The sequence below is a fragment of the Toxotes jaculatrix genome, chromosome 8, assembly GCF_017976425.1.
Source record: "Toxotes jaculatrix isolate fToxJac2 chromosome 8, fToxJac2.pri, whole genome shotgun sequence".
Taxonomy (NCBI): domain Eukaryota; kingdom Metazoa; phylum Chordata; class Actinopteri; family Toxotidae; genus Toxotes; species Toxotes jaculatrix.
This window is the reverse complement of record NC_054401.1, coordinates 4,378,418-4,394,337: the sequence shown is the minus strand read 5'-3', so window position 1 is coordinate 4,394,337 and position 15,920 is coordinate 4,378,418. Positions and strand designations below refer to the sequence as shown.

The window sequence follows — 15,920 nt, the reverse complement described above, 5'->3', positions numbered from 1 at the left end:
AAATGCCAAAAAAAGTCAAAAAATTTTTTTACCTCAAAATGTCATAAAAAACGTCATAGTATAGTAAGGCGTCAAAAAATGCCAAAAAAAGTCAAAAATTTTTTTCACCTCAAAATGTCATAAAAAACGTCATAGTATAGTAAGGCGTCAAAATCGGACAAAAAAAGTCAAAATTTTTTCTGACCTCAAAATGTCATAAAAAACGTCATAGTATAGTAAGGCGTCAAAATCGGACAAAAAAAGTCAAATTTTTTTTTCACCTCAAAATGTCATAAAAAATGTCATAGTATAGTAAGGCGTCAAAATCGGCCAAAAAAAGTCAAAAAAATTTTTGACGTCGGAATGTCATAAAAAACGTCATAGTATAGTAAGGCGTCAAAATCGGACAAAAAAAGTCAAAAAATTTTTTCACTTCAAAATGTCATTAAAAACGTCATAGTATAGTAAGGCGTCAAAATCAGACAAAAAAAGTCAAAAATTTTTTTGACCTCAAAATGTCATAAAAAACGTGATAGAATAGTAAGGCGTCAAAAAATGCCAAAAAAAGACAAAATTTTTTTTGACCTCAAAATGTCATAAAAAACGTCATAGTATAGTAAGGCGTAAAAATCGGACAAAAAAAGTCAAAAATTTTTTTGACCTCAAAATGTCATAAAATGTCATAAAAAACGTCATAGTATTGTAAGGCGTCAAAATCGGGAAAAAAAAGTCAAAAATTTTTTTGACCTCAAAATGTCATAAAAAACGTCATAGTATAGTAAGGCGTCAAAATCGGATAAAAAAAGTCAAAATTTTTTTTGACCTCAAAATGTCATAAAAAACGTCATAGTATAGTAAGGCGTTTTTTTCGGCCGAAAAAAGTCAAAAATTTTTTTGACCTCAAAATGTCATAAAAAACGTCATAGTATAGTAAGGCGTTTTTTTCGGCCAAAAAGAGTCAAAAATTTTTTTGACCTCAAAATGTCATAAAAAACGTCATAGTATAGTAAGGCGTCAAAAAATGCCAAAAGCAGTCAAAATTTTTTTTCACTTCAAAATGTCATTAAAAACGTCATAGTATAGTAAGGCGTCAAAATCGGGAAAAAAAAGTCAAATTTTTTTTTCACCTCAAAATGTCATAAAAAACGTCATAGTATAGTAAGGCGTCAAAAAATGCCAAAAAAAGTCAAAAATTTTTTTCACTTCAAAATGTCATTAAAAACGTCATAGTATAGTAAGGCGTCAAAATCGGCCAAAAAAAGTCAAAATTTTTTTTTGATGTCAAAATGTCATAAAAGACGTCATAGTATAGTAAGGCGTCAAAATCGAAGAAAAAAAGTCAAAATTTTTTTTGACCTCAAAATGTCATAAAAAATGTCATAGTATAGTAAGGCGTCAAAATCGGCCAAAAAAAGTCAAAAAAATTTTTGACCTCAAAATGTCATAAAAAACGTCATAGTATAGTAAGGCGTCAAAAAATGCCAAAAAAAGTCAAAAATTTTTTTCACCTCAAAATGTCATAAAAAACGTCATAGTATAGTAAGGCGTCAAAATCGGACAAAAAAAGTCAAAATTTTTTTTGACCTCAAAATGTCATAAAAAACGTCATAGTATAGTAAGGCGTCAAAATCGGACAAAAAAAGTCAAAATTTTTTTTCACCTCAAAATGTCATAAAAAACGTCATAGTATAGTAAGGCGTCAAAATCGGACAAAAAAAGTCAAAAAATTTTTTCACCCCAAAATGTCATAAAAAACGTCATAGTATAGCAAGGCGTCAAAATCGGAAAAAAAAGTCAAATTTTTTTTTCACCTCAAAATGTCATAAAAAACGTGATAGAATAGTAAGGCGTCAAAAAATGCCAAAAAAAGTCAAAATTTTTTATGACGTCAAAATGTCATAAAAAATGTCATAGTATAGTAAGGCGTCAAAAAATGCCAAAAAAAGTCAAAATTTCTTTTCACCTCAAAATGTCATGAAAAACGTCATAGTATAGTAAGGCGTCAAAATCGGACAAAAAAAGTCAAAAAATTTTTTCACCTCAAAATGTCATAAAAAACGTCATAGTATAGTAAGGCTTTTTTTTCGGCCAAAAAAAGTGAAAAATTTTTTTGACCTCAAAATGTTATAAAAAACGTCATAGTATAGTAAGGCGTTTTTTTTTCGGCCAAAAAAAGTCAAAAATTTTTTTTGACCTCAAAATGTCATAAAAAACGTCCTAGTATAGTAAGGCGTCAAAATCGAACAAAAAAAGTCAAAATTTTTTTTGACCTCAAAATGTCATAAAAAACGTCATAGTATAGTAAGGCGTCAAAATCGGGAAAAAAAAGTCAAATTTTTTTTTCACCTCAAAATGTCATGAAAAACGTCATAGTATAGTAAGGCGTCAAAATCGGACAAAAAAAGTCAAAAATTTTTTTGACCTCAAAATGTCATAAAAAACGTCATAGTATAGCAAGGCGTCAAAATCGGAAAAAAAAAGTCAAAAATTTTTTTCACCTCAAAATGTCATAAAAAACGTCATAGTATAGTAAGGTGTCAAAATCGGATAAAAAAAGTCAAAATTTTTTTTGACCTCAAAATGTCATAAAAAACGTCATAGTATTGTAAGGCGTCAAAATCGGACAAAAAAAGTCAAAAATTTTTTTGACCTCAAAATGTCATAAAAAACGTCAGTATAGTAAGGCGTCAAAATCGGACAAAAAAAGTCAAAATTTTTTTTGACCTCAAAATGTCATAAAAAACGTCATAGTATAGTAAGGCGTCAAAATCGGACAAAAAAAGTCAAAAAATTTTTTCACCCCAAAATGTCATAAAAAACGTCATAGTGTAGCAAGGCGTCAAAATCGGAAAAAAAAGTCAAAAATTTTTTTGACCTCAAAATGTCATAAAATGTCATAAAAAACGTCATAGTATAGTAAGGCGTCAAAATCGGACAAAAAAAGTCAAAAAATTTTTTGACCTCAAAATGTCATAAAAAACGTCAGTATAGTAAGGCGTCAAAATCGGACAAAAAAAGTCAAATTTTTTTTTGACCTCAAAATGTCATGAAAAACGTCATAGTATTGTAAGGCGTCAAAATTGGACAAAAAAAGTCAAATTTTTTTTTCACCTCAAAATGTCATAAAAAACGTCATAGTATAGTAAGGCGTCAAAATCGGACAAAAAAAGTCAAAATTTTTTTTGACCTCAAAATGTCATGAAAAACGTCATAGTATAGTAAGACGTCAAAATTGAACAAAAAAAGTCAAATTTTTTTTTCACCTCAAAATGTCATAAAAAACGTCATAGTATAGTAAGGCGTCAAAAAATGCCAAAAAAAGTCAAAATTTTTTTTCACCTCAAAATGTCATAAAAAACGTCATAGTATAGTAAGGCGTCAAAATCGGAAAAAAAAAGTCAAAATTTTTTTTCACCTCAAAATGTCATAAAAAACGTCATAGTATAGTAAGGCGTCAAAAAATGCCAAAAAAAGTCAAAATTTTTTTTCACCTCAAAATGTCATAAAAAACGTCATAGTATAGTAAGGCGTTTTTTTCGGCCAAAAAGAGTCAAAAATTTTTTTGACCTCAAAATGTCATAAAAAACGTCATAGTATAGTAAGGCGTCAAAATCGGACAAAAAAAGTCAAAAAATTTTTTAACATCAAAATGTCATAAAATGTCATAAAAAACGTCATAGTATAGTAAGGCGTAAAAATCGGCCAAAAAAAGTCAAAAAATTTTTTGACCTCAAAATGTCATAAAAAACGTCATAGTATAGTAAGGCGTCAAAATCGGACAAAAAAAGTCAAAAAATTTTTTGACCTCAAAATGTCATAAAAAACGTCATAGTATAGTAAGGCGTCAAAATCGGACAAAAAAAGTCAAAAATTTCTTTGACCTCAAAATGTCATAAAATGTCATAAAAAACGTCATAGTATAGTAAGGCGTAAAAATCGGCCAAAAAAAGTCAAAATTTTTTTTGACCTCAAAATGTCATAAAAAACGTCATAGTAGAGTAAGGCGTCAAAATCGGACAAAAAAAGTCAAATTTTTTTTTGACCTCAAAATGTCATGAAAAACGTCATAGTATAGTAAGGCGTCAAAATTGGATAAAAAAAGTCAAATTTTTTTTTCACCTCAAAATGTCATAAAAAACGTCATAGTATTGTAAGGCGTCAAAATCGGACAAAAAAAGTCAAAAATTTTTTTGACGTCAAAATGTCATAAAAAACGTCATAGTATAGTAAGGCGTCAAAATCGGACAAAAAAAGTCAAAATTTTTTTTGATGTCAAAATGTCATAAAAGACGTCATAGTATAGTAAGGCGTCAAAATTGGACAAAAAATAGTCAAAAAATGTTTTGACCTCAAAATGTCATAAAAAACATCATAGTATAGTAAGGCGTCAAAAAATGCCAAAAAAAGTCAAAATTTTTTTTCACCTCAAAATGTCATAAAAAACGTCATAGTATAGTAAGGCGTCAAAATCGGGAAAAAAAAGTCAAAATTTTTTTTCACCTCAAAATGTCATAAAAAACGTCATAGTATAGTAAGGCGTCAAAATCGGCTAAAAAAAGTCAAAAAATTATTTGACCTAAAAATGTCATAAAAAACGTCATAGTATAGTAAGGCATCAAAATCGGACAAAAAAAGTCAAAATTTTTTTTCACCTCAAAATGTCATAAAAAACGTCATAGTATTGTAAGGCGTCAAAATCGGACAAAAAAAGTCAAAAATTTTTTTGACGTCAAAATGTCATAAAAAACGTCATAGTATAGTAAGGCGTCAAAATCGGACAAAAAAAGTCAAAATTTTTTTTGATGTCAAAATGTCATAAAAGACGTCATAGTATAGTAAGGCGTCAAAATCGGACAAAAAATAGTCAAAAAATGTTTTGACCTCAAAATGTCATAAAAAACATCATAGTATAGTAAGGCGTCAAAAAATGCCAAAAAAAGTCAAAATTTTTTTTCACCTCAAAATGTCATAAAAAATGTCATAGTATAGTAAGGCGTCAAAATCGGGAAAAAAAAGTCAAATTTTTTTTTCACCTCAAAATGTCATAAAAGACGTCATAGTATAGTAAGGCGTCAAAATCGGACAAAAAAAGTCACATTTTTTTTTGACCTCAAAATGTCATAAAAAACGTCATAGTATAGTAAGGCGTCAAAATCGGACAAAAAAAGTCAAATTTTTTTTTGACCTCAAAATGTCATGAAAAACATCATAGTATAGTAAGGCGTCAAAATCGGGAAAAAAAAGTCAAATTTTTTTTTCACCTCAAAATGTCATAAAAGACGTCATAGTATAGTAAGGCGTCAAAATCGGACAAAAAAAAGTCAAAAAATTTTTTGACCTCAAAATGTCATAAAAAATGTCATAGTATAGTAAGGCGTCAAAATCGGGAAAAAAAAGTCAAATTTTTTTTTCACCTCAAAATGTCATAAAAGACGTCATAGTATAGTAAGGCGTCAAAATCGGACAAAAAAAAGTCAAAATTTTTTTTGACCTCAAAATGTCATAAAAAACGTCCTAGTATAGTAAGGCGTCAAAATCGGACAAAAAAAGTCAAAAATTTTTTTGACCTCAAAATGTCATAAAAAACGTCATAGTATAGTAAGGCGTCAAAATCGGACAAAAAAAGTCAAAAAATTTTTTGACCTCAAAATGTCATGAAAAACGTCATAGTATAGTAAGGCGTCAAAATCGGCTAAAAAAAGTCAAAAATTTTTTTGACCTCAAAATTTCATAAAAAACGTCATAGTATAGTAAGGCGTCAAAATCGGACAAAAAAAGTCAAAAATTTTTTTGACCTCAAAATGTCATAAAATGTCATAAAAAACGTCATAGTATAGTAAGGCGTCAAAATCGGACAAAAAAAGTCAAAAATTTTTTTGACCTCAAAATGTCATAAAAAACGTCAGTATAGTAAGGCGTCAAAATCGGACAAAAAAAGTCAAATTTTTTTTTGACCTCAAAATGTCATGAAAAACGTCATAGTATTGTAAGGTGTCAAAATTGGACAAAAAAAGTCAAATTTTTTTTCACCTCAAAATGTCATAAAAAACGTCATAGTATAGTAAGGCGTCAAAATCGGACAAAAAAAGTCAAAAAATTTTTTGACCTCAAAATGTCATAAAATGTCATAAAAAACGTCATAGTATAGTAAGGCGTAAAAATCGGCCAAAAAAAGTCAAAATTTTTTTTGACCTCAAAATGTCATAAAAAACGTCATAGTATAGTAAGGCGTCAAAATCGGACAAAAAAAGTCAAAAAATTTTTTGACCTCAAAATGTCATAAAAAACGTCATAGTATAGTAAGGCGTCAAAATCGGACAAAAAAAGTCAAAAAATTTTTTGACCTCAAAATGTCATAAAAAACGTCATAGTATAGTAAGGCGTCAAAATCGGACAAAAAAAGTCAAAAATTTCTTTGACCTCAAAATGTCATAAAAAACGTCATAGTATAGTAAGGCGTAAAAATCGGCCAAAAAAAGTCAAATTTTTTTTTGACCTCAAAATGTCATAAAAAACGTCATAGTAGAGTAAGGCGTCAAAATCGGACAAAAAAAGTCAAATTTTTTTTTGACCTCAAAATGTCATGAAAAACGTCATAGTATTGTAAGGCGTCAAAATCGGACAAAAAAAGTCAAAATTTTTTTTGACCTCAAAATGTCATAAAAAACGTCATAGTATAGTAAGGCGTCAAAATCGGACAAAAAAAGTCAAAAAATTTTTTCACCTCAAAATGTCATAAAAAACGTCATAGTATAGTAAGGCGTCAAAAAATGCCAAAAAAAGTCAAAAATTTTTTTCACCTCAAAATGTCATAAAAAACGTCATAGTATAGTAAGGCGTCAAAATCGGCTAAAAAAAGTCAAAAATTTTTTTGACCTAAAAATGTCATAAAAAACGTCATAGTATAGTAAGGCGTCAAAATCGGCTAAAAAAAGTTAAAATTTTTTTTGACCTAAAAATGTCATAAAAAACGTCATAGTATAGTAAGGCGTCAAAATTGGAAAAAAAAAGTCAAAATTTTTTTTGACCTCAAAATGTCATAAAAAACGTCATTGTATAGTAAGGCGTCAAAATCGGACAAAAAAAGTCAAAATTTTTTTTGACCTCAAAATGTCATAAAAAACGTGATAGAATAGTAAGGCGTCAAAAAATGCCAAAAAAAGTCAAAAATTTTTTTGACCTCAAAATGTCATAAAAAATGTCATAGTATAGTAAGGCGTCAAAAAATGCCAAAAAAAATCAAAAATTTTTTTCACCTCAAAATGTCATAAAAAACGTCATAGTATAGTAAGGCGTCAAAATCGGACAAAAAAAGTCAAAAATTTTTTTGACCTCAAAATGTCATAAAATGTCATAAAAAACGTCATAGTATAGTAAGGCGTAAAAATCGGACAAAAAAAGTCAAATTTTTTTTTGACCTCAAAATGTCATAAAAAACGTCATAGTAGAGTAAGGCGTCAAAATCGGACAAAAAAAGTCAAATTTTTTTTTGACCTCAAAATGTCATGAAAAACGTCATAGTATAGTAAGGCGTCAAAATCGGCCAAAAAGAGTCAAAATTTTTTTTCACCTCAAAATGTCATAAAAAAACGTCATAGTATAGTAAGGCGTCAAAATCGGCCAAAAAAAGTCAAAAATTTTTTTCACCTCAAAATGTCATAAAAAACGTCATAGCATAGTAAGGCGTCAAAAAATGCCAAAAAAAGTCAAAAAATTTTTTGACCTCAAAATGTCATAAAAAACGTCATAGTATAGTAAGGCGTCAAAATCGAAAAAAAAAAGTCAAAATTTTTTTTGACCTCAAAATGTCATAAAAAATGTCATAGTATAGTAAGGCGTCAAAATCGGCCAAAAAAAGTCAAAAAATTTTTTGACCTCAAAATGTCATAAAAAACGTCATAGTATAGTAAGGCGTCAAAATCGGCCAAAAAAAGTCAAAAAATTTTTTCACCTCAAAATGTCATAAAAAACGTCAGTATAGTAAGGCGTCAAAATCGGACAAAAAAAGTCACATTTTTTTTTGACCTCAAAATGTCATAAAAAACGTCATAGTATAGTAAGGCGTCAAAATCGGACAAAAAAAGTCAAAATTTTTTTTGACCTCAAAATGTCATAAAAAACGTGATAGAATAGTAAGGCGTCAAAAAATGCCAAAAAAAGTCAAAATTTTTTTTGACCTCAAAATGTCATAAAAAATGTCATAGTATAGTAAGGCGTCAAAAAATGCCAAAAAAAATCAAAAATTTTTTTCACCTCAAAATGTCATAAAAAACGTCATAGTATAGTAAGGCGTCAAAATCGGACAAAAAAAGTCAAAAATTTTTTTGACCTCAAAATGTCATAAAATGTCATAAAAAACGTCATAGTATAGTAAGGCGTAAAAATCGGACAAAAAAAGTCAAATTTTTTTTTGACCTCAAAATGTCATAAAAAACGTCATAGTAGAGTAAGGCGTCAAAATCGGACAAAAAAAGTCAAATTTTTTTTTGACCTCAAAATGTCATGAAAAACGTCATAGTATTGTAAGGCGTCAAAATCGGACAAAAAAAGTCAAAATTTTTTTTGACCTCAAAATGTCATAAAAAACATCATAGTATAGTAAGGCGTCAAAATCGGACAAAAAAAGTCAAAAATTTTTTTCACCTCAAAATGTCATAAAAAACGTCATAGTATAGTAAGGCGTCAAAAAATGCCAAAAAAAGTCAAAAATTTTTTTCACCTCAAAATGTCATAAAAAACGTCATAGTATAGTAAGGCGTCAAAATCGGCTAAAAAAAGTCAAAAATTTTTTTGACCTAAAAATGTCATAAAAAACGTCATAGTATAGTAAGGCGTCAAAATCGGCTAAAAAAAGTTAAAATTTTTTTTGACCTAAAAATGTCATAAAAAACGTCATAGTATAGTAAGGCGTCAAAATTGGAAAAAAAAAGTCAAAATTTTTTTTGACCTCAAAATGTCATAAAAAACGTCATTGTATAGTAAGGCGTCAAAATCGGACAAAAAAAGTCAAAATTTTTTTTGACCTCAAAATGTCATAAAAAACGTGATAGAATAGTAAGGCGTCAAAAAATGCCAAAAAAAGTCAAAAATTTTTTTGACCTCAAAATGTCATAAAAAATGTCATAGTATAGTAAGGCGTCAAAAAATGCCAAAAAAAATCAAAAATTTTTTTCACCTCAAAATGTCATAAAAAACGTCATAGTATAGTAAGGCGTCAAAATCGGACAAAAAAAGTCAAAAATTTTTTTGACCTCAAAATGTCATAAAATGTCATAAAAAACGTCATAGTATAGTAAGGCGTAAAAATCGGACAAAAAAAGTCAAATTTTTTTTTGACCTCAAAATGTCATAAAAAACGTCATAGTAGAGTAAGGCGTCAAAATCGGACAAAAAAAGTCAAATTTTTTTTTGACCTCAAAATGTCATGAAAAACGTCATAGTATAGTAAGGCGTCAAAATCGGCCAAAAAGAGTCAAATTTTTTTTTCACCTCAAAATGTCATAAAAAAACGTCATAGTATAGTAAGGCGTCAAAATCGGCCAAAAAAAGTCAAAAATTTTTTTCACCTCAAAATGTCATAAAAAACGTCATAGCATAGTAAGGCGTCAAAAAATGCCAAAAAAAGTCAAAAAATTTTTTGACCTCAAAATGTCATAAAAAACGTCATAGTATAGTAAGGCGTCAAAATCGAAAAAAAAAAGTCAAAATTTTTTTTGACCTCAAAATGTCATAAAAAATGTCATAGTATAGTAAGGCGTCAAAATCGGCCAAAAAAAGTCAAAATTTTTTTTGACCTCAAAATGTCATAAAAAACGTCATAGTATAGTAAGGCGTCAAAAAATGCCAAAAAAAGTCAAAAAATTTTTTCACCTCAAAATGTCATAAAAAACGTCAGTATAGTAAGGCGTCAAAATCGGACAAAAAAAGTCACATTTTTTTTTGACCTCAAAATGTCATAAAAAACGTCATAGTATAGTAAGGCGTCAAAATCGGACAAAAAAAGTCAAAATTTTTTTTGACCTCAAAATGTCATAAAAAACGTGATAGAATAGTAAGGCGTCAAAAAATGCCAAAAAAAGTCAAAATTTTTTTTGACCTCAAAATGTCATAAAAAATGTCATAGTATAGTAAGGCGTCAAAAAATGCCAAAAAAAATCAAAAATTTTTTTCACCTCAAAATGTCATAAAAAACGTCATAGTATAGTAAGGCGTCAAAATCGGACAAAAAAAGTCAAAAATTTTTTTGACCTCAAAATGTCATAAAATGTCATAAAAAACGTCATAGTATAGTAAGGCGTAAAAATCGGACAAAAAAAGTCAAATTTTTTTTTGACCTCAAAATGTCATAAAAAACGTCATAGTAGAGTAAGGCGTCAAAATCGGACAAAAAAAGTCAAATTTTTTTTTGACCTCAAAATGTCATGAAAAACGTCATAGTATAGTAAGGCGTCAAAATCAGACAAAAAAAGTCAAAAATTTTTTTGACCTCAAAATGTCATAAAAAACGTCATAGTATAGTAAGGCGTCAAAATCGGCCAAAAAAAGTCAAAATTTTTTTTGACCTCAAAATGTCATGAAAAACGTCATAGTATAGTAAGGCGTCAAAATTGACCAAAAAAAGTCAAAATTTTTTTTCACCTCAAAATGTCATAAAAAACGTCATAGTATAGTAAGGCGTCAAAATCGGCCAAAAAGAGTCAAATTTTTTTTTCACCTCAAAATGTCATAAAAAAACGTCATAGTATAGTAAGGCGTCAAAATCGGCCAAAAAAAGTCAAAAATTTTTTTCACCTCAAAATGTCATAAAAAACGTCATAGCATAGTAAGGCGTCAAAAAATGCCAAAAAAAGTCAAAAAAATTTTTGACCTCAAAATGTCATAAAAAACGTCATAGTATAGTAAGGCGTCAAAATCGAAAAAAAAAAGTCAAAATTTTTTTTGACCTCAAAATGTCATAAAAAATGTCATAGTATAGTAAGGCGTCAAAATCGGCCAAAAAAAGTCAAAAAATTTTTTGACCTCAAAATGTCATAAAAAACGTCATAGTATAGTAAGGCGTCAAAAAATGCCAAAAAAAGTCAAAAAATTTTTTCACCTCAAAATGTCATAAAAAACGTCAGTATAGTAAGGCGTCAAAATCGGAAAAAAAAAGTCAAAATTTTTTTTGACCTCAAAATGTCATAAAAAACGTCATAGTATAGTAAGGCGTCAAAATCGGACAAAAAAAGTCAAAAAAATTTTTGACCTCAAAATGTCATAAAAAACGTCATAGTATAGTAAGGCGTCAAAATCTGAAAAAAAAAGTCAACATTTTTTTTGACCTCAAAATGTCATAAAAAACGTCATAGTATAGTAAGGCGTCAAAATCGGACAAAAAAAGTCAAAATTTTTTTCACTTCAAAATGTCATAAAAAACGTCATAGTATAGTAAGGCGTCAAAATCGGCCAAAAAAAGTCAAAAAATTTTTTGACGTCGAAATGTCATAAAAAGCGTCATAGTATAGTAAGGCGTCAAAATCGGACAAGAAAAGTCAAAATTTTTTTTCACCTCAAAATGTCATAAAAAACGTCATAGAATAGTAAGGCGTCAAAATCGGACAAAAAAAGTCAAAAATTTTTTTGACGTCAAAATGTAATAAAAAACGTCATAGTATAGTAAGGCGTCAAAATCTGACAAAAAAAGTCAAAATTTTTTTTGACGTCAAAATGTCATAAAAAACGTCATAGTATAGTAAGGCGTCAAAATCGGACAAAAAAAGTCAAATTTTTTTTTCACCTCATAATGTCATAAAAAACGTCATAGTATAGTAAGGCGTCAAAATCTGACAAAAAAAGTCAACATTTTTTTGACCTCAAAATGTCATAAAAAACGTCATAGTATAGTAAGGCGTCAAAATCGGACAAAAAAAGTCACAATTTTTTTTTACCTAAAAATGTCATAAAAAACGTCATAGTATAGTAAGGCGTCAAAATCGGACAAAAAAAGTCAAAAATTTTTTTGATGTCAAAATGTCATAAAAAACGTCATAGTATAGTAAGGCGTCAAAATCGGACAAAAAAAGTCAAACATTTTTTTGACCTCAAAATGTCATAAAAAACATCATAGTATAGTAAGGCCTCAAAATCAGACAAAAATAGTGAAATTTTTTTTTGACCTTCAAAAGTCATAAAAATGTTCATAGTATAGTAAGGCGTCAAAATCGGACAAAAAAAGTCTGATTTTTTTCACCTCAAAATGTCATAAAAAACGTCATAGTATAGTAAGGCTTCAAAGTCATACTTTAAAACGGCTTCAAAATATACCAAAAAACGTCATAGTATAGTGTGGTGGAAAAATACTTTCCTCCTGATGAGAAGTGAAATAAAATTCTTTAGACAGTACTTGTCTTTTGATATTTTATTACAAAAGAAGGTTTACAGAGTACTCAATTTTTGTAGAACGATCAGACCTCAAGCAGCACCAAATGCTACAGAAGTCTTACCCTGGGTTACAAGTTCCCAGTGTACTTATGCCTGTTTCTCACATATCAGGATGGCAGGGATGGCAGGGAGACAAAATAATCTGAAGGTGAAAAAATAGAGATTAAGTGTAAGTTGGGCTCGGAGGCACCAGAGACATAACAGGTGTCTTCACAAAGTACAGTAAACAAAGTACATTAGGCCACTTCAGGTCGTTTTGTATGTACTCCACCCAGAATTGAATATACCAGTTGATAAGAATATATGAATGCTTGATAAAAAAGTATATGGTTATATGATAAATTGACATTACAATTCCCCCTTTGGCCATAAAATGTCCACACCAAAGTATATACAGATTTATCATATCATCAGTGACTACATTCCTTTGGGTTTAGGTTTTAGCTGATAAATGTTAAAATATGCATTTCGCTGTTTTTTGTAGGACACAGCCATCCTTAGGTTGATAGCAAGCTGGGGAAAGATACAAAAACTCAAAACCTCAACATCAGCATTAACATCATCATCATCATAAAGAGGAGGAATCCAATTAGTAAAGAAATCAGTTGGGTTTTCAACATCTGACAGAAGACGAGTCTCAGCCAGAGAGGCCATCTGGTGTGTGACTGACCTATCAATAGACCTTACATTGTTGCTCTTGTTGGTGACACAGAGCTTTACTCTGTAGTCACTTGGAGCTTGGCATGGTGGAAGAGGGCGCTCTTTCACCCCTCACTCTTATATTGCAGATGAATCCAACGCAGCTGCAGGTTAGGGGCAGCGCACGGCGTGCACCCCAGTTGTCTTCCTCAACATCTGGATAAGTCAATTTTCCCTAGACCATTATTCTGGGTCTAGAGAATTTATGTTGCCTTCTTTGCTTTGATTCTCTGGTGGCTGGTTGTTGGCCTTTGGTTCAGGAACCTGTTTGTAGTGGCTGGCGTGTACCCATGTGGCCTTCTCTGCAACCTTTACAGCTGTCTCAGTGGCCAGCAGAACCTGGAATGGGCCCTGGAATCGCCTTTGTTTACAGTGACCGCATCTGTGATCTTTGATGAGAACCCAATCTTCAGGCTGTAAGTTGTGGAGGACTGCTGTGGCTGCAGATGGCAGGGCACTTTTCACCTGTGAATGAAATGCTGACAAGATTGTAGACAAATTGGCACAGTATTTCAACATAGCATCATCACATGCATCGCATGCAAGGGGAGGATGTCTAACTGGACCTACACCTGTCTGAGGGGGTCTACCAAACAAGATTTCAAATGGACTCAAGCAATGTTTATTCCTGAATCGCGTGCATATGTGGAACAGCACCAGTGGAAGTGCTTTAACCCATGAAAGACCGGTTTCATCACAGCATTTAGCAAGTTTTGCTTTAATGGTGCCATTTTCTCTTTCAAAAGCACCTGCACTCTGTGGTATGAACAATGATGACGTATGTCAAACCCAAGATAGTCTGACACTTCTTTCAGGGCCTGGTTGACAAAACCTGGTCCATTGTCACTGCTGATGACTGAAGGAATTCCCCAACCAGGAATAATTTCAGTTAGTAGTGCTTTAGCCACAGCTCCAGCATCCTGTTTGGAAGAGGGGAAAACGCCAGCCCATTTGCTGAACATGTCAACAATAACAAATGAACTGAATATACGAGTTTATAAGAATATACGAATGCTTGATAAAAGAGTATATGGTTATATGATAAATTGACATTACATATAGTAAGGCTTCAAAATCGGCCAAAGAAATCATAAAAAACATCATAGTATAGTAAGGCGTCAAAATCAGCCAAAAAAAGTCATACTTTAGTATGGGCTCAAAATGTCATAAAACACGTCATAGTATACGAAGACATCAAAATATGCCAAAAAAAGTTGGATTTTAGAATTACCTCAAAATGTCATAAAACACGTCATAGTCATAGTCTACAGACAAAATTTCAGCCCGATCGGACCAATCCCCCAGGACAAGTTTGTTAAAGTACGGCCAGTCCGCATTTTTCCAAAATGGCGGACTTCCTGTACGTTGTAGAATTTTCCTCCAATAGACTTTTTTTCTTGTATTAAAGAGATCTATCTGTGCACCAAATTTCATGTCTGTAGGCCTCACGGGGGCTGAGCTCACATTCCAGGGGGCATTGCTGAGCTAAGTGACCACGCCCAATTGTGCTAAAATCGTGCCCTGTGGCAAGACTTGTAGGGGATTATAGGTTTTAAGGTGGAATATAAGTCAGAATGGATGATAAGTGAGAAAAACCCCAAATCTTCATTTTCACAAACTGTAGGGTGAGTTTGCAGTGGTGCTCCGTCCACATCGTGTAACATAGAGAAAAGCTTTTGATCACTTTTGGACAATAGTGTCTTAAGAGCAACATGACAAGTTTTCAGCTCCATCTGATGATTTCCCTAGGAGAAGTTAATTAAAGAAAAAAATGAACCACTGCCATTAGGTGGCCCTGTAACCCACATCAAAACATTTGATAACTTTTTGTCCCTAATGCCTTCTGAGCAATTTGATCAAAAGGAGTTTGTCAAAGTACGGCAAGTGCGAAAGGCAAAATGGTGCAGTCTTTCCAAAATGGCCGACTTCCTGTACGTCGTGGAATTTTTCTCCAAGAGACTTTCTTGTCTCGACGTGATGCATCTGTGTACTGATTTTCAGGTCCGTAGGTCTTACGCTGAATATTTTCACACTTTAGGGGGCGCTGCAGAGCCATTTGGCCGTGCCCGGTTGCACAGACAGTGTCAAACAAGAATTTTCATCGGGGGACAATTTTTGGCAAAGTTTGGTGATTTTTTGAGCACGTTCAGGGGGTCAAATTAGCCGACAAAGCGGCGGAAGAAAAATGAAAGAGGAGAATAATAATAATCCCTTCAGTTACAATAGGACTTCGCACGAATTTCGTGCTCGGGCCCTAATAATCAGCTCTGGCATCGGAATAGTATCGGTCCAAATTCAGGTATCCGGATTGGATCGGAAGTTAAAAAATGTGGATCGGTGCATCCCTAATTTAAGTAAAAGTAAATAAAAGCTGTTAAATGAGAAGAACACAGCAAACATCAGTAAACAACCAAGAACGCTGCTGCTTCATCTTTCCAACATAATAGCCTACTCCCAAGAAGAAAAACCTCAGTCAAACAAACATCTATAGTGTAATGGGAGCAACAGTAAGTGGCTTATTAAAACACAAGTTAATGAGAAGAGTGCTCTGGTGTGCATTCTTAAGAGAAGAACTGGTACCAGCAGGGAAAAATCCCTGTGCGCTGCAATTAACCTCTCTGGGTGTATAATCATGCTTGTACTGTCAGTGCAGGTTAAGGTGTCTGTCACGGTTTATTGTGTAGTTCTCCACTGGGAAGTTTCAATTAATTAGCATGCGTTCCATGACACTGGGATGTATGTATGTCTCTGGCAGTCTGACTCAAAATATGTTTAAATATCAAACATGGAATTCATCCATGATTGATATTTAAACGTTTTTT

General features: G+C 31.5%; 1 protein-coding gene across 2 annotated transcripts in view; it reads left to right on the top strand.

The window, feature by feature from the left end:
• LOC121185515 (H-2 class II histocompatibility antigen, A-U alpha chain-like) overlaps nucleotides 1-15,920 on the top strand; it is a 39,455-nt gene that overhangs the window by 21,615 nt on the left and 1,920 nt on the right. The gene's annotated exons all lie outside the window — the stretch shown is intronic.